The following is a 19,961-nucleotide window of genomic DNA, read 5'->3' as shown; positions in this document are numbered from 1 at the left end:
ACTACATGGAGTGTCACTGTGGCTCAAAAAGCAGCCGTGACAGTACGTGGAGGATTCAGACAAGCAGCTTTCAGTTCTCTCTCTTCCTGAAAATCGGGAAGGAGCAAAGTCCAGACAAAATCATCCCTGTGATGAGGGAGGTCATTCCTGGCAGGCTTTGCAGTTTTGTGCTGGCACACCCACCACAGCTTAAGTCATCTTCTCCATCATGGAATCACTAAGGCTGGAAAAGCCCTGTGAGATCATCAAATCCAACCATCAGCTCAGCACCATTAGTGTGTTTACCACCAACCCGTGTCCTCAAGTGCCACATCCACATGGTTTTTGAGCATTTCCAGGAATGGTGACTTCACCACTTCCCTGGGCAGCCTGATCCAGTGCTTTACAGCCCTCTCTGTGAATAAATTTTCCTAATATCCACATCTGATCCACATCCTGGATGATGGATGGTTGATGGTGGTGTTGCATAAAGAAGTGAGAGAAAACTGCAGCCACCTCTTTTTTGGTCCCTTTGGCAGCAGGACTGGACAAATGGGTCCCTTGGACTCTGTCCTGTGTCTCTGGGCTGGTTCTGGAGATGTGGGTTTGGCACAGAGGGTCTCACCTCATGCACACCTAAGTGGAAAATGCCACTCTGGCACCACCAGTGACCAATGACCAGTGGCAGCCAGCAGAGACAAATTAAGGTGTGATGAGCAAAGAAAGAAATTCAGAATTGGCTTTTAAAAATGAGACATGAAAAATGATCATCATGCTCCCTTTTCAGTAGCTTGCATGGCATAAACATCATGATGGGAAAAACATCTCCCTGCTGCTTGGTGCTGTGCAGAAATGAGGCATTTCAGGCCTTGCAGAAGCTTCAGATGCTTACAGTTTGCTGGTTATCCTAATGTTTTGCCTTGCCTGACCTATCTCCTGGGGGCAGCAATAAAAATAACCAGCTTCAGTCCACTACTTGGCTGCTAATTGTCCACTTGTAGATCTTAGTCCCAGCTGGGCCTGCTCCTGCCCAAAGGCAGTTGTGTTCAGTAAAGTGGTTGCTCCCATTTGCAGCAGCTTCACAATAGGAGCAGGTGGCTGCCATTTTCCATGCAAGAAAGCTCTTTGGAGAAAAGGAAAAAGGGCAAATGAGGAGAAGAAAAGAAAAAAAAATCTAAACAAAAACAAACAATATGAAGCATCTGAGAGAGGAAAGCCTCTGTACTGCTCTGGTCAAAATGGATAGAGACCTAGAGTGCACAGAAATTAAAGAAGCAGCAATATTTCAGGAGAGAGCAGGGAGAAGGGAAATGCTGCTTCTGTCATTTCTCTGCCAACCACTGCACCCAGGGCTGCTCTCCCTGTTTTCCATCTCCATCAGTATGCAACATCCAAGTATTTCCCAGTGAAGATGCAGCCTGCTCTAGAGCTAATTTTAGCCTGCTGATTATGACTTCCTCCAGTGAGTTACCTTGCCTTGACAGCTTACAAGTAGTATGTATTTTCCCCGGGGTGCTGCAGACCAGAGGTGGAAACCTGCAGCGAGGCACAAAGAGAGGAAATGGCAAGAAATCACTTCGTGGCTGTGAGCTTCAGAGCTCTCCTTCCCTGAACAGGTGAAAAAGGAAACTTCTGAAGTGCCTGTCGCAGCCTCTCGCCGCTAACAGGCGTCACCTGGAATGGGGACAGCACCAGGCTTGTCTCTGGGAAGAAACAATAGAGGAGAAGTGCCACAGAAGCTGCTTGTTCAACAGCACTGCTTAGCAGAAGCCAGATTTTTTTTGTATCAAAGGGAATTCTGCTATTTTTGAATTGTTTATTCATGCAGAAAGGTTGACAATGAAGCCTTTGAAATTTTTTTTTGCCTTGTGACAACTTGGGAGGGAACCTATCAGTCTCTCAAAAGGCTTTATGTTATTGTACTCGATTCCAGCATCTACTCCAAAATCTCATCTCTCTGCCCACAGCATGTACACACAACATGAGCAGAGTGGAGGCAGTGGCTGGGCACTCACTGCTGACCTCTTTTCCACTGCAAGCATCTGGAAGCACCAAATAAAAGTGATAGGAGCAGTTAGGAGGCAAGGAAAAGGCTGTGGTTCTGCATTCAGCCTGGCTGGACTGTAGATCTTCCTGCAAAGGGACTTCATGGGTAGCAAAGGTTTATATGGGGTGGTCACTTTAGGAAAGACATCTCTGTAGGGCTGCCAAGGGCAGAGGAATTGCATCTGCTCAGTCCCAGGAGCTGAAAGGGGTTTAAGATGTTAGAGAGAGTCAGTATCTCACAGTCTTGTCTTGCTCTTTACCTTCCTTCCCTTTGCTTTCAGCTTCTGTGAGAAGTGAGACAAGGACTGGTGACAAGTGGACAGGCCTGTGACTCATGATCTCTCAAACTCAGAATTTTATGCCCTCTTACATTTTTTTATTCTATACAAGCATTTTTTTTTAGCTGTAAAAACAATTTCTGTTTGGAAAGTAAAAGAAAAACTCTCACAAAATTCTTCAACTGCATGTTAGAGCATTAGCAACTGTTTTTCATTCATCTTTTGGAATAAAATGTCAGGTTTGCATGTTGATATTGTTCTGTATTTTCACAAGATGTTCTGCCCTCAGGCATACATCATTTTTGAAGCACGATCATCTTTGGCTCATGAATTGTTTAACAATGTGCAAACCTGGATGCAGGTAAGATATGAATGAATTGTAAGAGCTTTTTGTTTTGATGTCCAGCTCATCTCATTCCAAAATAACTCCAAGGAGGGAGTTTTTCAGAGGGGTCTGAGCTGGGAGACTCAGTGCTTGGGCTGTCATAGCAGGGATTTTTCTTTTTAGCTATGTATCTCTTGTGACTCTGGTAGCTTGAGGCTATGGAGGCTTCCCCATCTTCAAAGGGCTGAAACTATGGCTGATGCTTGGATGTTCTTGCTGTGGATTTCATAGCTGGAAAAGGTGTTTCTTCCTTGTTTCTGAGGAGGAATTGGCTGGGTGAACATTGAAGGCTACAGTTTCCAAACTTGGATGTGCACTGAGCAAATGAGAGTCTCAGGGCAAACTCCCCAGTGATTCCACCTTCATGGAGAGGTTCTCTTTACCAGGAGTAAAAAAATTCATGCAGAGGTCAGGAACCGGCTGGAGAACACATGAAGCAACATGAAAACCAACCTCTGTGATCTGAGAGCTCTCTAAATCACAGAAGATGGGTTTGTAATTATTCATGCAGCTTCATCTGGAGCTACCCAACAGTAAATTTCTCCTTTACCGTTTTACTTGGGATGAAGAAAGGGTGGATTTTTGCTTGGACTCAGTGGTGGTTGCAGGGATCAGCCAATGCCTGGCCTCAGGTCATGCCCTGATAAAGATGCTCTTCACTTCCAGGGAGCCATCAGCAACCCCCTGCCTCCTCCGGGCTGAGCTGTGAAATTCCTCAGAAACGTTTCACTGTGCTGGCAGCCAGAGCACGAGCACAGGGCACTGACAGCCCCTTCAGACCTTCCCTTCTCAGTGAATCTGCAGCAGATTGATGTGTGACAGGTTGAGACAGCACAGCAGGCAGTCCTGGGCAGCACCACGTTTTGAGAGCTGTGTTTCTGAATAGCCTGATGAAACTCAGCAGCTTCTCTGCCATTCTGGCCATACCCAGTAGGAAAAGAAGTGTTTCCTTGGTTTATTAGGTTTTTCTCTCTTTTATTATTTCTTTCTCTCCCAGCTCAGATCTGCTGAAGGCAGTGACAAGTTTCCATCCTTCAAAAAATTCAGTATAACTTGAAAACAACGAGGCGTGGGGATCAATAGTTATTGTATTAAAATTTGCCTGGCAGATTAGCTCTGAGGAGCTGATAATCCATGAGCTCTTTGTTCACCATGGTTTAGTGCCCATGGATTCTCTCTCTGGAAGTGTCTTGCTGCAGCATTTCTGTCTTTTGAGGTCAGTGCAATAGGCTGCGTGGGTGTTTTTAGACACGAATCACATGCAAAGGCTGACTCTCTTATTCTTTTCTACTATTTTTTTTTCTCTGACATACTAGGCAGCTTAAAAAAAAATCCCAGACTTCTTTTTCAGCTGAAAAACAACATGAGGTTTTATACCCATTAATTGGTCTCTCTCATCCACTGTGGGTCTGTGCATCACAGCTGCACTGTGGTTTATGCAGACATGTCCTGTAGGGCAGGTGTGCCTGTTTTTGTGGCACTGCAGGTGTTGCAGGTGTCCCTAAAGCCAGATCTGGGCAGGAGCAGCAAGGAAAAGAGGAGATGAGGAAAATCTTAGGAAGAAGGAAAGATCAGCAGCAAAGGATACATGGAAATGGTTTGTTGAGGTTTTCAGACACACTTGGCTTATACTTTTGACACAGAGCTGAGTCAGTCCAGACCAAAACTGAGTTTAGTTCTCCATTCCACTTGAATCTCTATCCTCTGGTAGGAAAGGAATTGCTGGCAGTGCCCTGAGGAACATCCTTGTGCTTTTTGTTGCTCTCAACTGCCCTGCCTGGCTGCCTTTCCAATGCTACTGAGGCTCAGTAACACTTGCATTGGGAGCACTGGTTCCTGCCAGGCCCCCAGGAGGAGCTTGGGAGTCTCTGGAAGGGTTTTCCTTGGCCCAGGGTATTTTCTGATCAAACCACTGCTGAGTAACTGCCCAGGAAGCAGGGGAGAGGCACACACCTTTCTGTGTTTGACTTTGGAGCAGGTCCCCATCTGTTGCCTGGCCTTGGGGACAGTGCTGCTGAACACGCCCTGAGGCTGCTGTGCATCTTGGAAAGAGCAGGTTTGCTCTCCTATTTTTATCCTCCTCTCTAAGGATGTGCTGTTTGATCTGGAGCCCAGTGTCTCTTCCCCATTGATGAGCTGTCAGTCTCGGGGCTGGGAGCAATGCTTGGATAAACCTCCACTGTCATATTAGCTGCTTTTAGAGCTGATAACCTTGGGCTGCTTTCAGAACCCATGGCAGAAAGTCCAAGGCAGCAGCACGAGGCATCAGATATGCTGTTGCAGGGCAAGGGCTTCTCTGGGCTATGCCAGAGGCAGGTAAACAGGGGCAAAGCAGCTCCTGAGGGCAGCAGAGCTGGGCTGGGAGGTGAGGAAATTTCATGGGTGTGTCTCCTCAGCTTCCCATTAGAGCCAGTGGGCATTTCAGGGACACAGGGCCAGGCAGCAGGGAGGAAATGTGAAACTGAGGCTTGCAGGACACAAAAGTCATCTGGAATGATGGCCCGGGTCTCATTTTGAGCAACTGAATTCCTGAGCACTCTTTGCTCCATAAGGTTGCTGGTGGTGGGCAACATCAGTGGCTTTTTGGCCTCAGGGGCCTGAACTTCAGCACGGACATTCTAATGCTCTCAGTTTAATTCAAGTCAATACAGAATCTGGGATTTTATACTGCATTCAGTGACAATTCTAGGAATGGAAAACAAGGCACTTGAAAACTAGCTCTCATCAGGTATCAACTTCTCATTTGAAAGGTAGGAATCTTTGTGCAAATAACTTCTTTATTAGAGGAGCACTCTCAAGCATGGTTGTGATACTATATTTAGCTTTTAAATTAAGTGTTCTGTGAGATCTTCATTTGCTGAGTGATCTGAGCCTTTTGTCTGCAGCACAGTGGAGCAAGTGGTCTGCCAAGAGCTCCAGGATGTGTGGAGTAATGTGTGTGTAGCGCTGGACAGAGGCTCTGGAGCTGCAGTACCCTTGGAAGAAATGTTCAGCTGCTTTTAGGCTAAGTCATGGTCTAAAACCTCTCTGTCCCTCACCTTCTGAAGTGGAGAAGCTATGAAGCAGCTTTTAGTGCTTGGCTGTGTAAATACTTCGATGTTTGGGCTTAGAAACTCGTGGTTCTTTGTGGGATTCAGAGCATTGTGTCTCCCTTTCTGTTTCAGGAAGGAGAGGTTGGCAGGAAAATGGACCTATTCAGAAATGTCCTGGAGGTGAGATGACAGGTGTGTGGAGGACATGAATTTTCTTTACACCTTGCAGTTATACAGGCTATACCTATACAGGCTGCCAGGCAGGGGAATGAGCTTTCCCAGACAGCTCTGCAGTGGGTGTTGTGCTCTCAGAGCAGCTCTGTGTCTGCACTGAGTGGGGAAGAGGGTTGGGAATAAGGTGGAAGCCTCGTGGTGTGAAGGGACACAGAGCTATGGGAAGTGCTGAGCTGGAGAGCACCCATCAGGATCATGAGGTCCAATTCCTGGGCCTGCACAGGACACCCCAAGAAGACACAGCCAGAAGGGAATCACTGAGCAGCTGCTGAGATGTGCTGATCCAGGCCCTGCATGGCACAGATTTGTCAGAAAAGATTAAAAGAAGGCACCTGTTAAACAGGCACATTCCTGAACGTGTGGGGGACAATGCCACGAGCTTCCTGTGTGTTGTACCTTGTGGTTTTAGGGTTTAACCTGGGCTCAGAGCTGCACCCCACTGTGCTGTCCTGCTGGAAGCACTGCATCACCGCTGAGGGAAAGGAGATGGCTCTGAGATGGGCCTGAGGGTTTTCACTGTTTCCCCTTTCTAACAGGAGAGTGTCAGGGTAGGGAAGAGTGTGAAAAGGAAACTTTTGGCCACCTTCTAACATACAAAGGACTTCTTAATCTGCCATTGAGCCACGAGGTATAAATGCTTGTCTTTCTTAGGCTGCACCTCAGTTCTGACCATGGGGAAGGAATCTGCCCAGGGGTTGTGCCATGAGCCCAGCTGATGGCATCCAGCTTGGCTGTTCAGTGCTGGAGGGTGGCTGAGAACTGCCAAGGAGACACTGTGGAGCTCCTGGAGGATGGTCCTGCACCCTGAGTGAAAATACAGAAAGGTAAAGAGCAGAAAGGACCAAAGCACTGCCCCAAGCCAGGCTCTGTCCTTAGGGAATGGTGGATGCTATCTGTTTAAGGACTTTCCACGTGATGCTGTCCTGGAGGAAGCAATGGATGCCTGTGTATAGGCAAGGGACCTGTCACTGGGAAACCTGGCTCAAGGGTTCTGTTCTTCTGACTGCAGTTTTGCTCTGAGCTCCTCACAAGGGACTTGTGACACAAGTGACACAACACAGGAGGCGCTGTGTCAATGCAATAAAGAGAGAAAGAGCTTCAAGCCTCGGTGAGAAGCACAAGGCCACCCCAGACAAGGATGGTCAGAAGGTAGAGAAGTGCTGTTTTCACTCAAATCCTTGTTGGGAAGACCCAGTGCTGAGAGGTAGCAGCCTCCTGTCACCTTCATCTCCCAGCTGCATCCCTCCTTTCAGTGCATCACACCTGGGAAAGGACATGTCCTCCTGCCTTTTCCTTCCCTGCCTCCCCTTTTGCAAATTGTACCACCTTGCTCTCTCCTCCTTTTCACAAAAGTGATGAAAGTGTAACTTCAACTCCTTAAAGTCATACCTTTTACTTAAGGCCATAAATCAGTCATAAATTAATCAGAGTAGCACTGTTTTAATGTAAATAAATATTGAAAATTTAAGGCTCTCTGCTTTCTGTTCCTTTGTAGGCCTGAGGGGGTTTGCAGAACTTGTATTTGTTACAGTATCTCTAAATAGCATGATTTAACCTCCTGGTGCATTCTCACGCCGATTTTATCAATTTACACACACACTAACCCCTGTAGTTTAACCAGGATCACTTACGGGATCACAGAGTGGGATGCCAGTGCTGATCCCATCACATGCCCAAGGGTTTGTTCCCTGTGCTTTCACACCTGTATGCTGTTCACACTGCACTGATTCCTGCCCTAATATTGCTGGAAGAAAACAGAAGATTGGGAACAGTTTCTGCCTTTTTGCTCTGCACCTCCCAGTCACTTCACTTGGCCTCTCAGTGCTAATACAACCCCAGTGGGGACTCAGCTCCACCATGCAGGGCACAGCTGGGTCAGGGAAGGGCTTGAGTTGGAACAGACCTTAAAGATGATCGAATCCCACAGCTGCCATGGGCAGGGACACCTTCCACTGTCCCAGGTTGCTCCAAGCCCTGTCCAACCTGGCCTTGCACACTTCCAGGGATCCAGGGGCAGCCACAGCTTCTCTGGGCACCCTGTGCCAGAGCCTCACCTCCCTCACAGGGAAGAATTTCTTCCCAATATCCAATCTAAACCTGCCTCTTTCAGTTTGAAGCCATTCCCTCTTGTCCCATCACTCCATGCTCTTGTCAAAAGTCCCTCTCCAGCTCTCCTGGAGCCCCTTTAGGCACGAGAAGGCTGCAGTAAGGTCACCCTGGAGCCTTCTTTTCTGCAGGCTGAACACCCCCAACTCCCTCAGACTTTTCCCATAGGAGAGGTACTCCCTCCATTCCTATCTCCTTTGGATTCACCCCAACAGCTCCATGTCCTTCTTTTGCTGAGGACTCCAGAGCTGACTGAAAATAGCACCTGCTTTTCCCCCCAGCCCCTGGGGCAGCACCTCCCAGCTCAGCACTGAGGGGCTGTGTCCTGCACCCCAGACCCTGGGGGGACAAGATCCCAAACTCCTCCACCCCCAGATGAGGGGTCCTTTCCCTATTCCTCTGTGCTGGTGAGGAGCCAGAGTGCTGCAAAGCCCTTCTCCTGGCAGAGGGCTGAGGCGAGGGAGGAAGCTTGCAGCCAATCCTCATTAGCAGACCTCGAGTTCATTGAGCTGGGACTGCTGAGGGAACCAAGCCCTGCCCCGCACAGAAGACACAGCTCAGCCTCCCTTGAGCAGCCACACGATGGCAGGAGAGCCAAGGATCACCGCCCAGCTCTCAGAAATCCCTGCTGCAAGCAGGGCAGGCATCTGCCTGTAGATCTGCTGCCTTTTCCATGGGCTAATACAGAGCCCACCAGGAATTCATCCCGGCCAGGGGACAGCGGTGGGGGCTGTTCCTGGTCACAGCTCCATCTCTCCGGGCAGCAGGTCTCACATCACACAGCCCTGGTGGCACACAGCACCTCTGGCATCTCCACACAGGTCCAACCACGGTCTGAGGAAAGAATTGCAGCATTTTGGAACATGATGCCACTGGAAATTCAGCAGCACAGAGCCCTGAGCCACCTGCCAGAGCTGCAGCTGCTTTGTGCAGGCAGTGGAGAGGTGAGCTCCAGCTATATCCCTTCCAATTGGAATCACTCCCTGCACCAACCCATCCCAGGTCAGCCTCTTCAAGCAGTTCTGCACCACACAACTCTACACACTCTTCCCTTTGGCAACAGGGCCTCAAATGAGTTGCTTTGACAACTCAAATTGTCATAAAGAGCTCTCAGTAATCTCCTCACCACCCCAGAAATGCTTTGAACACCCAAGAGCTGTGCTCACAGCCTGCAGGGAAACTGTTTTCCCCCTCAATCAGCTCAGGTTCTCTCTAAGAGGTTCCAGAAGCACTAAAGCAGCTTCAGGTGGTGTCCTCACGAGAGAGGAGTTCCACAGCAAGGCCCTAAGTGCCCAGAGGAGCAACCAGGCTTCCAGCTGCCAGGACATGGAAAAACAATCCATATTGCCAGACAGCAGGTGGGAGAAATGCAAAGGAGTGCAAGAAAATACAATTCCACCTGGGGTACCTGACCAGGGGAAGCTCTTTTTTAGGCCAAGGTGCTTTAAGATTGAAGATTCCATCCCAAAAGATGCATGAGCTAATACAGCTACTACCAAACCCAAACTCAAAACCCACGTGCTCTTTCACTATCTAGGAAATTCCAGAGCAGTTTATTTTCCCTGCTCTTTTGCAGCTGGATACTGGCTGAGACAGGGGTCTTGCTGCCTTGCATTGTGTCAGCTCTAGAAATAAGGGTGGGACACAACTGCCTCGATTTCATAGGTGAAAATAATGGGTAAAATAAAGCAGATACACCAATTTAAACACTCCTTCACGTGGTGGTACACTCACATTTGCACTGTGATTAAAGTGTGAAGCCAAATGCTCTTCATCCTGTGCATCCTCTCTGTTTTATTTTGGTTTGGTGGTTGCTTTTTTTTTAATCTCTTCTTCTTCACAGTTCTCTGAGCTCTGGAAAAAAATGAAGAGGTGTCAGTGTAATATAAAACTGCATCATGTCAGCCTGGTCTGAACTAAGATTTGGTAGCACACAGCAGCTCTGAATGAGTGCATTTAACTCATCATTTTCAGGCTGCAGCAAAGGGATGGGACAGGGACAGGACCCAAGGGGATAACCCAGCCAGCAGGGCAGGACATCCCAGAGCCATCCCACCACCCCCTGGAGTGGGAGCAGGGAGCAGGGCAGGGCAGGGACGTTCCAGCAAGATCCTGGATCACCAACAAACCCACAGTGGCAAGACAGGTCCGAGGTCAATCCACAGCTCAGGATTAGCTCCAGCATCAGTCACAGCCCTGGAATGGTCAGGCAGGGCGATGGTGATGAGACACGTCCAGCTTCAGTGCAGGATCTGAGTGCACAGGTCAGGAGCCAAGGACTGGCAAGGGATGGCTGTGGCTGAGCCAGAGAGCAGCATTGCTCCAGGGCAGCTCAAAGGGAGAGTGAATAACCAGGGATCAGACTACACTGGGCTCCTGAGGCCACGGGCAGGTGTGGAGCCCCAGGTGAGACTGCTCAGGCTGGAAAGGCTCATTAGTGCCCTCGAGGCTCTGACAGTCATTGATTAAATTGGTCTGCAAGAGGGAGGGTCCTCACTCACAGCATTAATTTTTTAATTTTATTTTGCCATTCACCGTTTAAAAAAAGAACATTAATACCCTCAACTAGTATAAATTAGGATTTTCTTCTGACCAATAGGGGTGATTAGCTGCTGGTCTGACCCACTAAAAGCTAAGGTTACAAAATATCATTTTAGTCCTCATTTTAGGATTATGGAAATGGAACACAGTTTTGAACTATGTCAGTATTACAGACACCTGAAAGCATGCTGCTTCTCAAAAGCTAAAATAAAATAGAAAAATTTCCTTTAAGCTTGAAAAATCAAAACAGGAGAGGACTCAGGTGCAACAAATTCCTTTTCCTAGACAAACTGTAGCAAGAAGGACATTACCTGAGTTCTAGCCTCGAGGTGAGCAGCTGGAAAAATATGGACATGGGCATGAATTGAAGTGTTACAGGTGGTTACTGCTTGCTTGCAAAGCATCCTGTTTGGTGTGTTATCTGCTCCTAAAACACTCAGCTCAGTGTACTACCTTCTCCTAAAACACTCAGCTCAGTGTGGCACCTGCTCCCAAAACACCCAGCTTGGTGTGGGAGTGGAATCTGCTCCTAAAACACTCAGCTCAGTGTGGAACCTCCTCCCAAAGGATCCAGCTCAGCATGGGAGTGGAACCTGCTCCTAAAACACCCAGCTTGGTGTGGCAGCTGATCCCAAAGCACCCAGCTCACCCTGGAACCTGCTCCCAAAGGCTCCTGCTCACCCTGGAACCTGCTCCCAAAACACCCTGCTCACTCTGGAACCTGCTCCCAAAGCTCCTGCTCAGTGTGTTACCTGCTCCCAAAACACCCAGCTCGGTGTGGCACCTGCTCCCAAAGGCTCCTGCTCGCTGTGGCAGCCGCAGCAGGTGGCACTCGGTGTCCGCAGGTCCGAGGCAGCTGCTCCCTGGGTGTCCCCAGGCTCCGGGCAGCAGTGCCTCCCCCTCGGCAGGGAGAGCTCTGCACTGCTGAGTTGTTCCCGCGGGAGCTACAAAGCCCATCCAGCTCGCAGCTGGGAGGAATAAAGGCAGGATTAGCCGTGGGCATTGGACACCTAGAGCCTCTCGCTGAGCCAAGTGAGAAGGGTAACTCGAGGCATTTGTGCTCTGAAAAGCCCGGAGGTTTGGCAAAGGCAGCCACTCACTCAGCTGTGCAGCCTCCTGTAAACTGAAATGCCCTCTTAACGCTGCTGGAAAGAGAAAATAATGATTGCGCTGGAGAATAAATAAAAAACGAGGCTAAACATGAGATCATTGTGCTGACATTGGCAATTATCACCCCAAATACCTCAGCAGACATTCAGCGTTGGGAAAAGGTGATCTCTGATAGCAGAAGCCTTTAGCTGATTTTCTCAGTTGTGGAGTGGAGTAATTCCTTTAGTTGAACCACATCCAGATAACAAACAAACAAACAAAAAGGTAGTAGAAATTTGTGTTCCTTTGGTGAGGGACAGGCAATTCGCACAGAAAACTTATGCAGAGAAATCACATGTCATTTCTTTCAAATACATCCAGCCAATTTTTTAGCACTTTTCCAACTTTCCCAGAAGTTTGGGTTCCAAGGGCTGTTGGGGCAGCATTAGGATCATCTAGTCTGACCTCCTGCATATACAGCTCACAACATTTTTTTCCCAGAAATTGAATAAATTTTATCTTGGAGACGTATTCCAAACAAGGATACTCGATGAGCTCACCCAAGCAAGACCTTTCTGTGTACAATCCTCTTATTATCAAGAAATCACAACTTATTATTAAGAAATCACAAGAATTAGGAAATTCCTGCTTGTAGCTAGGCTATGTATGTTTGTAAACTCCTTTCCCAACCTCCTGAATTATAGGTAACTCAATAATCATATTACCTCTCTACTATTTTTTAAATAAACTAAAAGAAAAATGGCAGTTTCTTAAATTTAATCTGAAAAGATTATAAATTTCTTTTTCAAGTTCCTTTGAACTCTCTCAAGATATTCCAGATCTTACTACAGAATTCTCCAGCTGAGTCTGGAACAGGAGCCCCAGTGCAGGACTGAAGCTGCTGCTTTGCCTTTTCATCACCCACACCAGGTCTGTTCCTCAGATCACACAGGCTCCAGCACTGTGGGGCTTCTACACCATAAAGAAAATGACACTCAAAGCCAAGTTATGAAGAGAAATGGACATTTGCTGGCACTCAGGAAGAAGGGGAGAAGAAATAGTGTGTGGGAAGGGAGCAGGCAACATTTCTGGGTGTGAAGAGATTATTTGTGCCACTGGTGCTGTTCATGTTCACTGGTGCTGAGCCATTTGTGGGGTCTGCCCAATACCAGTTAAGAACAAGGAGCAACAAATTTTGCTCTCAGTCACATCTGGAGAAATCCCAGCGGATATTCACTTACAAAAAAAAAAAAAAGAAATTACCTGTCTGGGCCAGAAAATGGAACTGGAGCTGAGAAGTCTCTACATCTGACAATAATTTATTTAGGAACGCTGGGCCAGACTTACAGTGAGATAATCATAATGATTCTCCCAAGGGAGACATGCTCCCATCAGTCCCAAGCCAGGCCTTATCCACCCTTTAGGATTGAAACTGTTGGAGAGACCAGCAGGGCACTACTTAGTGTGTGTCCTTTTCAAGCATGCACTTTTCATTAAGTAACTTTTTTGAGACAAAGAACTTTTCACAGGAGGCTGAGAGGATCTGCCTGATGAAATATTGACTCTCCCAATTCATATTAGATTCTCAAGCATCATTCAACAGCTCTGAATTGACTAATGGCCATCACAGCAAATGGATTTCCACCTTAATCTTTAGTTCTTGTCTGAATGATATTAATACACATTGTTTATCACTAATGAGCTCTAGAATATGATGTTAACAGAAGCAATTAAGGCCCAGAATAACTGTCTGCAACACTGTGCTGGAGCTGAATGCATGGGTAATGAATCACTCCCACAGCTCAGTTCCACTTTCCTCACTGCAAATCGTACATTAGATCTTACTGAGCTCATCTCAGTGTCCAGGCTGGGCCTTTATTTTTAACTTGTGTGTGTGCAAGAGGGTGATTATATAAGAAAGAAGAAGATAGGTCTTTACAAGACCCAGCCTCATGGGTTTTTTTGTTTTTTATTGGGTTTTTTGTTGTTGTTGTTGTTGTTGAGTGATAGCAGCTACCTTTAAAGAGAGGTGTCATATTTACATGACTTTATTCCTGTACCTGTAGATTCAAACTCCTTCTCAGGTGTTTAAGTTCAGAAGAACAAACCTTGATTCAAAGCACTGTGTAGCCAGGACAGCCAGACCCTGACTTCTTGTGCAGATAATCCCAACAAAGTGGTCAGGCACATCAGGGGCCTTTTTTGCCTGCTCAAGGCAAGAGTGCCTCTCTCAAAAGCCTTTAGTGAACTGCTGGGAAACATTTCCCTCTCACTTGTGGCCACAACCATTTAAAAGCAAGGGCTGAGGCCAAGAAGAAAGGCAAGGTATGGCGCTACCCAGTTAATTCTTATTTTGCACTGTTGCCCTGTTCCAGCAAAGGCTGAACATAACTGTCTTCAGTGAACTATATTAAACACTGAATTTTTGAGGGTTTTTGGAGCCAACCCACTTCTGAAAAGGAAACAAAACCTGCTACTTCACAGCTACATTCACAGAAGTAAGGATGAGAATTGCTGTAAGCCTCCAATATCAGACTTGGTTCTACACTTAAAGCTAGAGCAATTTTGCTATTGACATCAGTAGGAGCCTGTTGTAAATAAAGCTCAGCTTGGATCAATGAAGGTTTTCTATGTTCTGATACACTGAAGAATACACTCATCTAGCCTTGAAGGAGAATTAAGAAAACCAGAAGTATCAGGCAACAGAATAATTTGCTCTCAAACTGTAAGGAATTGCTGAGACAAGTCAATACCAGCATGAATTTACTTTTGCCTTGTATTCTGGCAGGAGGCTCAAAGTCTACCTGAAGGTGCTCTGTCAGTCCAAACTGAGAAAATGTCAATGAAACCACAAAACAGCCATGAAACCATTTCTGTTCATACACTCAGCTCCTGGCTTCACTGCAGCAGATCTGGCATCCTACATTTGGGTTATTTTCCTTAAAGAAGCTCAAAGCAAACAGTTTTGTCCATAGGGTCACCTGGGCTGTGCTGCAGAGTTGTTTCTCTCAGCCCCAGCTGTGGCTGGTGTTTATAAAACACCCAAATGAAATGAAGGTTGAAGCATAGCTGTTCAAGTGGAACACACTGAAGTGCTGCAGGTGAACCAGATGATTTCTACCTGTCTTCACCTACAGATGTTATCACCACGCCTACAAGCAGGCTCTGCACGTGGACATTAGTGATCTCTGGCTGGTGCTTAGTACCAAATTAGTCAGCAGTTCCTCTTTCTTCTTATTTTTAAGGAGTTATCTATCTGAGGACCAAGATCAAAGCAGCAAGAGCATAATTTCATTGTGCTGGCTTGAATTGCAGTGTCACTTTAATTTGCAGCCACTGAAGCAGAACCTCACCAAGCGCAAAGGAAGTACTCGAGCAATTAGCCTGCACTCAGGGCTGCAGCAGCCACACCACACAGCTCTGGGGTGTCCCCAGCACCCAGCAAAACCTGCAGCTGAGGGTGCAGCCCTGCAACATGGAGCTGTGGCACTGCTGAACGGAAAGGGAGACTTCCTGGGACACCTTAGAGCAAAGTGATCCTGGAAGGAGCTTTAAATAGTCAAACCTGTGCTGGTTTTGGGGGCTTTTTTGTTCGTTTGCTTGTTTGTTTCTTGATAATGTAAAGGGGAACTGAAAGAAGATTATTTCATGCAAATTTTAACTTCAGTAAAGGTTATTAAACAACTTCTAGGGTTGTAAATCTTCTCAAGAAGACTGTGTATTTCCACTGAAAGAGATTCAATTTCCTATGCTCTAAAAAGTTGGGGTGAACCAGTATTACCAGCCATTTATACACCACTTGTAACAGCATGTGAGGGATGAGGTCCCTCTTCTCCATGCTCAGCCTCCCTGTGCAGTTCCCTGTCACACCAGGCTCCATGGCTGTCCCCTGGGTTCTCCAAACCTGACTCAACGCTGCAGATCTTCAGGGGGACAGGGAGAGGCAGAGCATGACACATTTTCAGCTCAGACATGGAAACCAGCAAGAAGAGCCAATGTCCCTTTCATCACTGTGCATCAGCAGGTCTTCTATACCATCTGCATCACCACTGCCAATTATTTCATGCAGGAATGTCCTCCTGCACAATCACACACACACACATCCCCATCTCCCCATATTTATAGTTTCCATCAATGAGAAAAGAAGATAAAAACCTTCATTCCACATGGAGGCCAGCTGAGACACCAAGTGACAAAGCAGTTTATTCAAGGTCTGCAGAGAATCTGGGATGCTGTTCCAGGCCAGACCTTCACTGCCCGAGACCAAGTGGGCAGTCAGCTCCTCCCAGGGCCACCAGGACTGGACAGCTGGGTGTCCACCCTGCCCTTGTGCCAGACAGACATGGGGAAATCAGAACAGAGAGGTCTCCAGGGCTTGTTTGCCCGTTAAGATGTTGGGAAGGGGGTTTGAGCTCCTTCCAGCTCCCTGGGCAGGAGCAGCCGCTGCCTCTGCATTTCCTGCCGCCTCAGAAATGCTGCCATCCACCTCAACGCCCGCTTCTCCAGATGCCAGAGCCTGAGCACCAAACCCCCCTCACAGGCTTTGCCAAGGGGATGGAACACTCCACTCTGAAGCAGAGACACCCCAAAAAAGCCAACCCCAGTAGGCGTGGGCTGCCCCGTTCCCCCCGGCCCATCTGGCCGGCCCTTTGTGCGGCCGTTCCCAGGGCCCGGGGGCGGCCATGGGTGCTGTGTGAGGCACCTGCGGCCGGACAATGGGCTCTGGGTGCTCGGGGGAGAGACAGATTGATGTATTGTGTGTGGGGGAGGAGGGCTGTCACTGGAATCCATGTGAACCCAGCCTTTCGGGGCAGGGGAGATTGACAGCTTTTGTAGGCCGCAGCTCCCTTTCAAAGCTGTGCTTTATAGACAGTAGGTTAGGGGGGCCTGGGCTTTCACTCCCATAATTCGAACAGGGCAATCATCAGCATTGAGAATCTCTTCCCTCTCTCTCTCTCTCTCCCTCTCTCTCCTCTCTCTTTTTTTTTTTTCCACCCCCTTGTTATGCATTAAATGATTTCAGTGGAGGAATGTGCAGCATTAATTAGAATTGGTTAGCAGATACCGAGGGGAAAAGTTTCTTCACAACAACTAAAGGAGGTGTCAGTGCCACAAAGGCGGTTTTGTTTTCGCTCTCCCCCGCATTATCAGTGCAATATGTAAGGTAGCGATTCTTTTCATTGAAATTAAGTGGAAAGCTACTAAATCTTGTTTTATTCTCCCAAAAAAAAAAAAAAAAAAAAAAAGGAAAAGGTCCTTAACACTTATCTTTTAACTTCTTTTATTTTGCAAGGTTAGTGTTTACTTTTGCTTTCAGTCCTCCCCATTAATCGGCCTGCAAAGATGTGTATCCAGTTTTGTGTATCATTTAGCTCTTACAATTATAAGCCAGTACAACTAATATATAAGGATTGTCTCCTGATTAAAGCAACAACTTTACCATTTAAAATAAAAATGCTGGTCTAGAAGGACACATTGAAATTCAGAAGTGTGGCTGGCTGTTCTCTGCGGGGATTTCCTTCTTTCTTTCAACTTTTTAAATAGAAGTTAAGCTAAAAGATGGGCTTGAGCATATAAAGTAAGAGCTTAGAAGAAATGCTCATTAATATAGCTATCTACTCTTTTTATTTCTTTCTTTAAAAACTTTCCCATTGACAACACACAAACAAATACTAGCCCTGACAGTATTCTAATATTTTCTTTCATCAAAAGTACTCAACTGGTTTATAAAAACTCATTAGAAGAATAAAAACTAAAAAAAAAAATCTTAAATGACTGCAACACGTAACAAAAGACACAATCCTAAGTGCTACACCATGGGGTCATATCACATTCCTTGTTTTCTGTCAAGGGTTTAAAAATTACCAAATTATTACCACCATAAAGTGTCATCTCTTCAGACATGTAAAGCCATGCTGTCTCTAGAAGTAAATTACCAAGGCTCCATGCCATGCAGATTCCCTTCCCACAAATTCCTCTGGAATGCAAAGATCTTTACACTTTGCCCACAGCACCAGTCAGCAAAAGCTGCTTGTGTTCTTTTAACCAGGAAAAGTGTCATTCCTGCTTGTTCCCCCTGAGGGAGGGCTGGAAGTGCAGGTATTCCTGGAGAGGGAATGGTCCTTCTCCTGCAGGGCACATACCAGAGCCTAATTTCTTGTCTGACATACAGACAACCTGGCCTGTGCATTAGATAGTCAAAATCACAAAAATGAGCTTTGCTATTCAGTATCTAGATATTAACAAGCTTGAGTAGATCTCCACCTTACTGATAAATCAGGAGTTGCCAGTGGGAGACACGAGGTTAGATGTTTTTTTAACACAGCTCAGCACTGCCACAGCAGCTTTAAGAGCTGAGCAAAGATGAGCTACACAGAGCCTGTGCAGAGGAGCAGTTTCTAGTAAGAGCAGGATGCAGAAATTTGACAATATAAAAAGCCAGGTGAAGCATTTCACCCTCTGGCTGGCAAATTTCCCCACCATGACCAAACTTACTAAACTTCTGACATTGTGTCACAAGAAAAAAAATCTATTGGGTGTGAGGAGTTATTTGCCATAGTGCCAAGGAAGGGAGGAACACACAGAGGAAAGGAGAGCAAGCAGAGAAATGTCTCCACGTGGGAGAACCTGAGCACAGAGTTCTCTGCAATCACGCATTGCATTTGTTTATGCTGTGCAGAGAGAAATAACTCCTGTACTCCACTCTTTTCCCTTGAAAAGTGCCTATCGCAGGTTTCAAACTGTTCTTCTCTTTCCTCCCACCGTCCCAAAACTGCCAGCTCAGCTCCAGCAGGTGGGATGTGAGCTCTGCAGCCATCGCACCGAGCGCTCCACAAGCCATAATTCATGAATTAATGAATTAATCGGCTGCCTCTGCACGGAGGCTCCCAGGCAGGCAAGCTGTTGGCTGCCTCGGACCCCGAGCAGGGCTGCTGCGGGAAGCTGAGGTCACTGCACAGATGGCTTTGGAGTCAGGGCCAGCCCCGGGGTCAGGCGAGGCAGCGCACAGCGCCCCAGCATCCGTCCTTCCTCCCGAGCTGGCACAGCGCAGCAGCACCGGCTCCTTCCCCACATCCAAAGCCTCTCCCTCGCCAAGTTTTCCCGGGGCTCCTTCACCCTGGCCCAAGGGCCGTCTCTTCTCTTTTCTATATTTTATTCCCCCCTGGCCACAGTACCTCTCTCCGAGTTATGCATCCCTCATGCATGTAAATGAGAGGGGTCCAATTACACGCGAGGGAGAAAGGGTTTAATGAATCGTGAAAAAGCAAGGGTTGCATAGAAAAAACTCAATCCCAGCGCCCCCTCATCCCCCCGCTTGGAAACGTGCGTTTCTCGGGTTTGAGAGGGATGGGAGAACGCGGAGGGGTGAAGGGGAGAAGCCCCCAGCTGAATGAATACGACGTTTGTTTGTGTTTATTCCAGCCTGCACTTGAAACCTGCGATAGGCACTTTTCAAGGGAAAAGAGTGGAGCGCAGGGGTTATTTCGCTCTGCACAGCATAAACAAATGCAATGCGTGATTGCAGAGAACTCTGTGCTCAAGTTCTCCCACGTGGAGACATTTCTCTGCTTGCTCTCCTTTCCTCTGTGTGCTCTTTCACGAGTTTCAAGGACACAGAAGAGGCAGAAACAGGTTGTTATTTAGGAGGTTCTGTACAACGCAGCCACAGGTTGCACAGCCCCAGCTCGGTGACCAACTCCCACACCTGGCTGACCCTGGAGCTGGTTGGTTATCACTGCCTGTCCCAGCTGAATGGGAATTACGTGGCTTAGGATATGATGAGCATTTCAAGGCAAGCCACTCCAAAGCAATGTGATTAATGCCAAGCATGATTTCTTTGTGGTTACATTTAAAACAGACATTAAGGCAAATTGATTTGTAAACATTCTGGGACTCTTCAGTGGTCTTTTCCTTCCATTGTCTTTTTTCTGATTTTTTTTTTGGTTTGTTTGGTTGGTTGGTTTGGTTTTTGGTTTATTATTATTATTATTTTCTTAAGCTGGATTAATTATTAGGCACTAACTGTTGCTAAAATGATTTCAATATCTAAAATTACAGTGTTAAAAAACCTCCCAGTGCCCTCAGTGGGAATTACACAGCGCTGAGCTGTGAAAAGGAAGAATCATAAACACTTGAGTTTGAGGATGGTCTCCCTTTTCCATATCAGTGAGGGAATCAAAAGTACTGAGCATTTACATCTCCAATCAAAATCTAGCAGAGGTATTATCTGTTCAACATCTTTAAAATTTGGCCTCAAGGTTTCCTTCTTGA

General features: G+C 47.0%; 2 long non-coding RNA genes across 3 annotated transcripts in view; one reads left to right on the top strand and one right to left on the bottom strand.

Moving 5' to 3' along the window:
* The first annotated feature begins 4,054 nt into the window (after positions 1 to 4,054).
* Positions 4,055 to 7,422, top strand: LOC146437303 (uncharacterized). Its single transcript, XR_014852176.1, has 2 exons — positions 4,055 to 5,912; positions 6,606 to 7,422. It is a non-coding gene; the product is annotated as an uncharacterized LOC146437303 (long non-coding RNA).
* An 836-nt stretch (positions 7,423 to 8,258) lies between these two features.
* Positions 8,259 to 19,961, bottom strand: part of LOC146437302 (uncharacterized) — a 28,514-nt gene continuing 16,811 nt past the window's right edge. The window contains exons 1-4 of one of the 2 annotated variants that reach the window (XR_014852173.1): positions 11,251 to 11,294; positions 10,913 to 10,938; positions 9,795 to 9,905; positions 8,259 to 8,894 (exon numbers count right to left, since the gene is read on the bottom strand). This is a non-coding gene — a long non-coding RNA (uncharacterized LOC146437302). Of the gene's footprint in view, positions 8,895 to 9,794; positions 9,906 to 10,912; positions 10,939 to 11,250; positions 11,295 to 19,961 lie in introns of those variants that run through there. The other variant, XR_014852174.1, reaches the window with a different exon arrangement.

Source organism: Lichenostomus cassidix, chromosome 4A (assembly GCF_008360975.1).
Source record: "Lichenostomus cassidix isolate B80296 chromosome 4A, HeHo_3.0, whole genome shotgun sequence".
Lineage (NCBI taxonomy): Eukaryota > Metazoa > Chordata > Aves > Passeriformes > Meliphagidae > Lichenostomus > Lichenostomus cassidix.
Note: the sequence above shows the minus strand (reverse complement) of the source record. Positions and strands in the feature narration are given on the sequence as shown.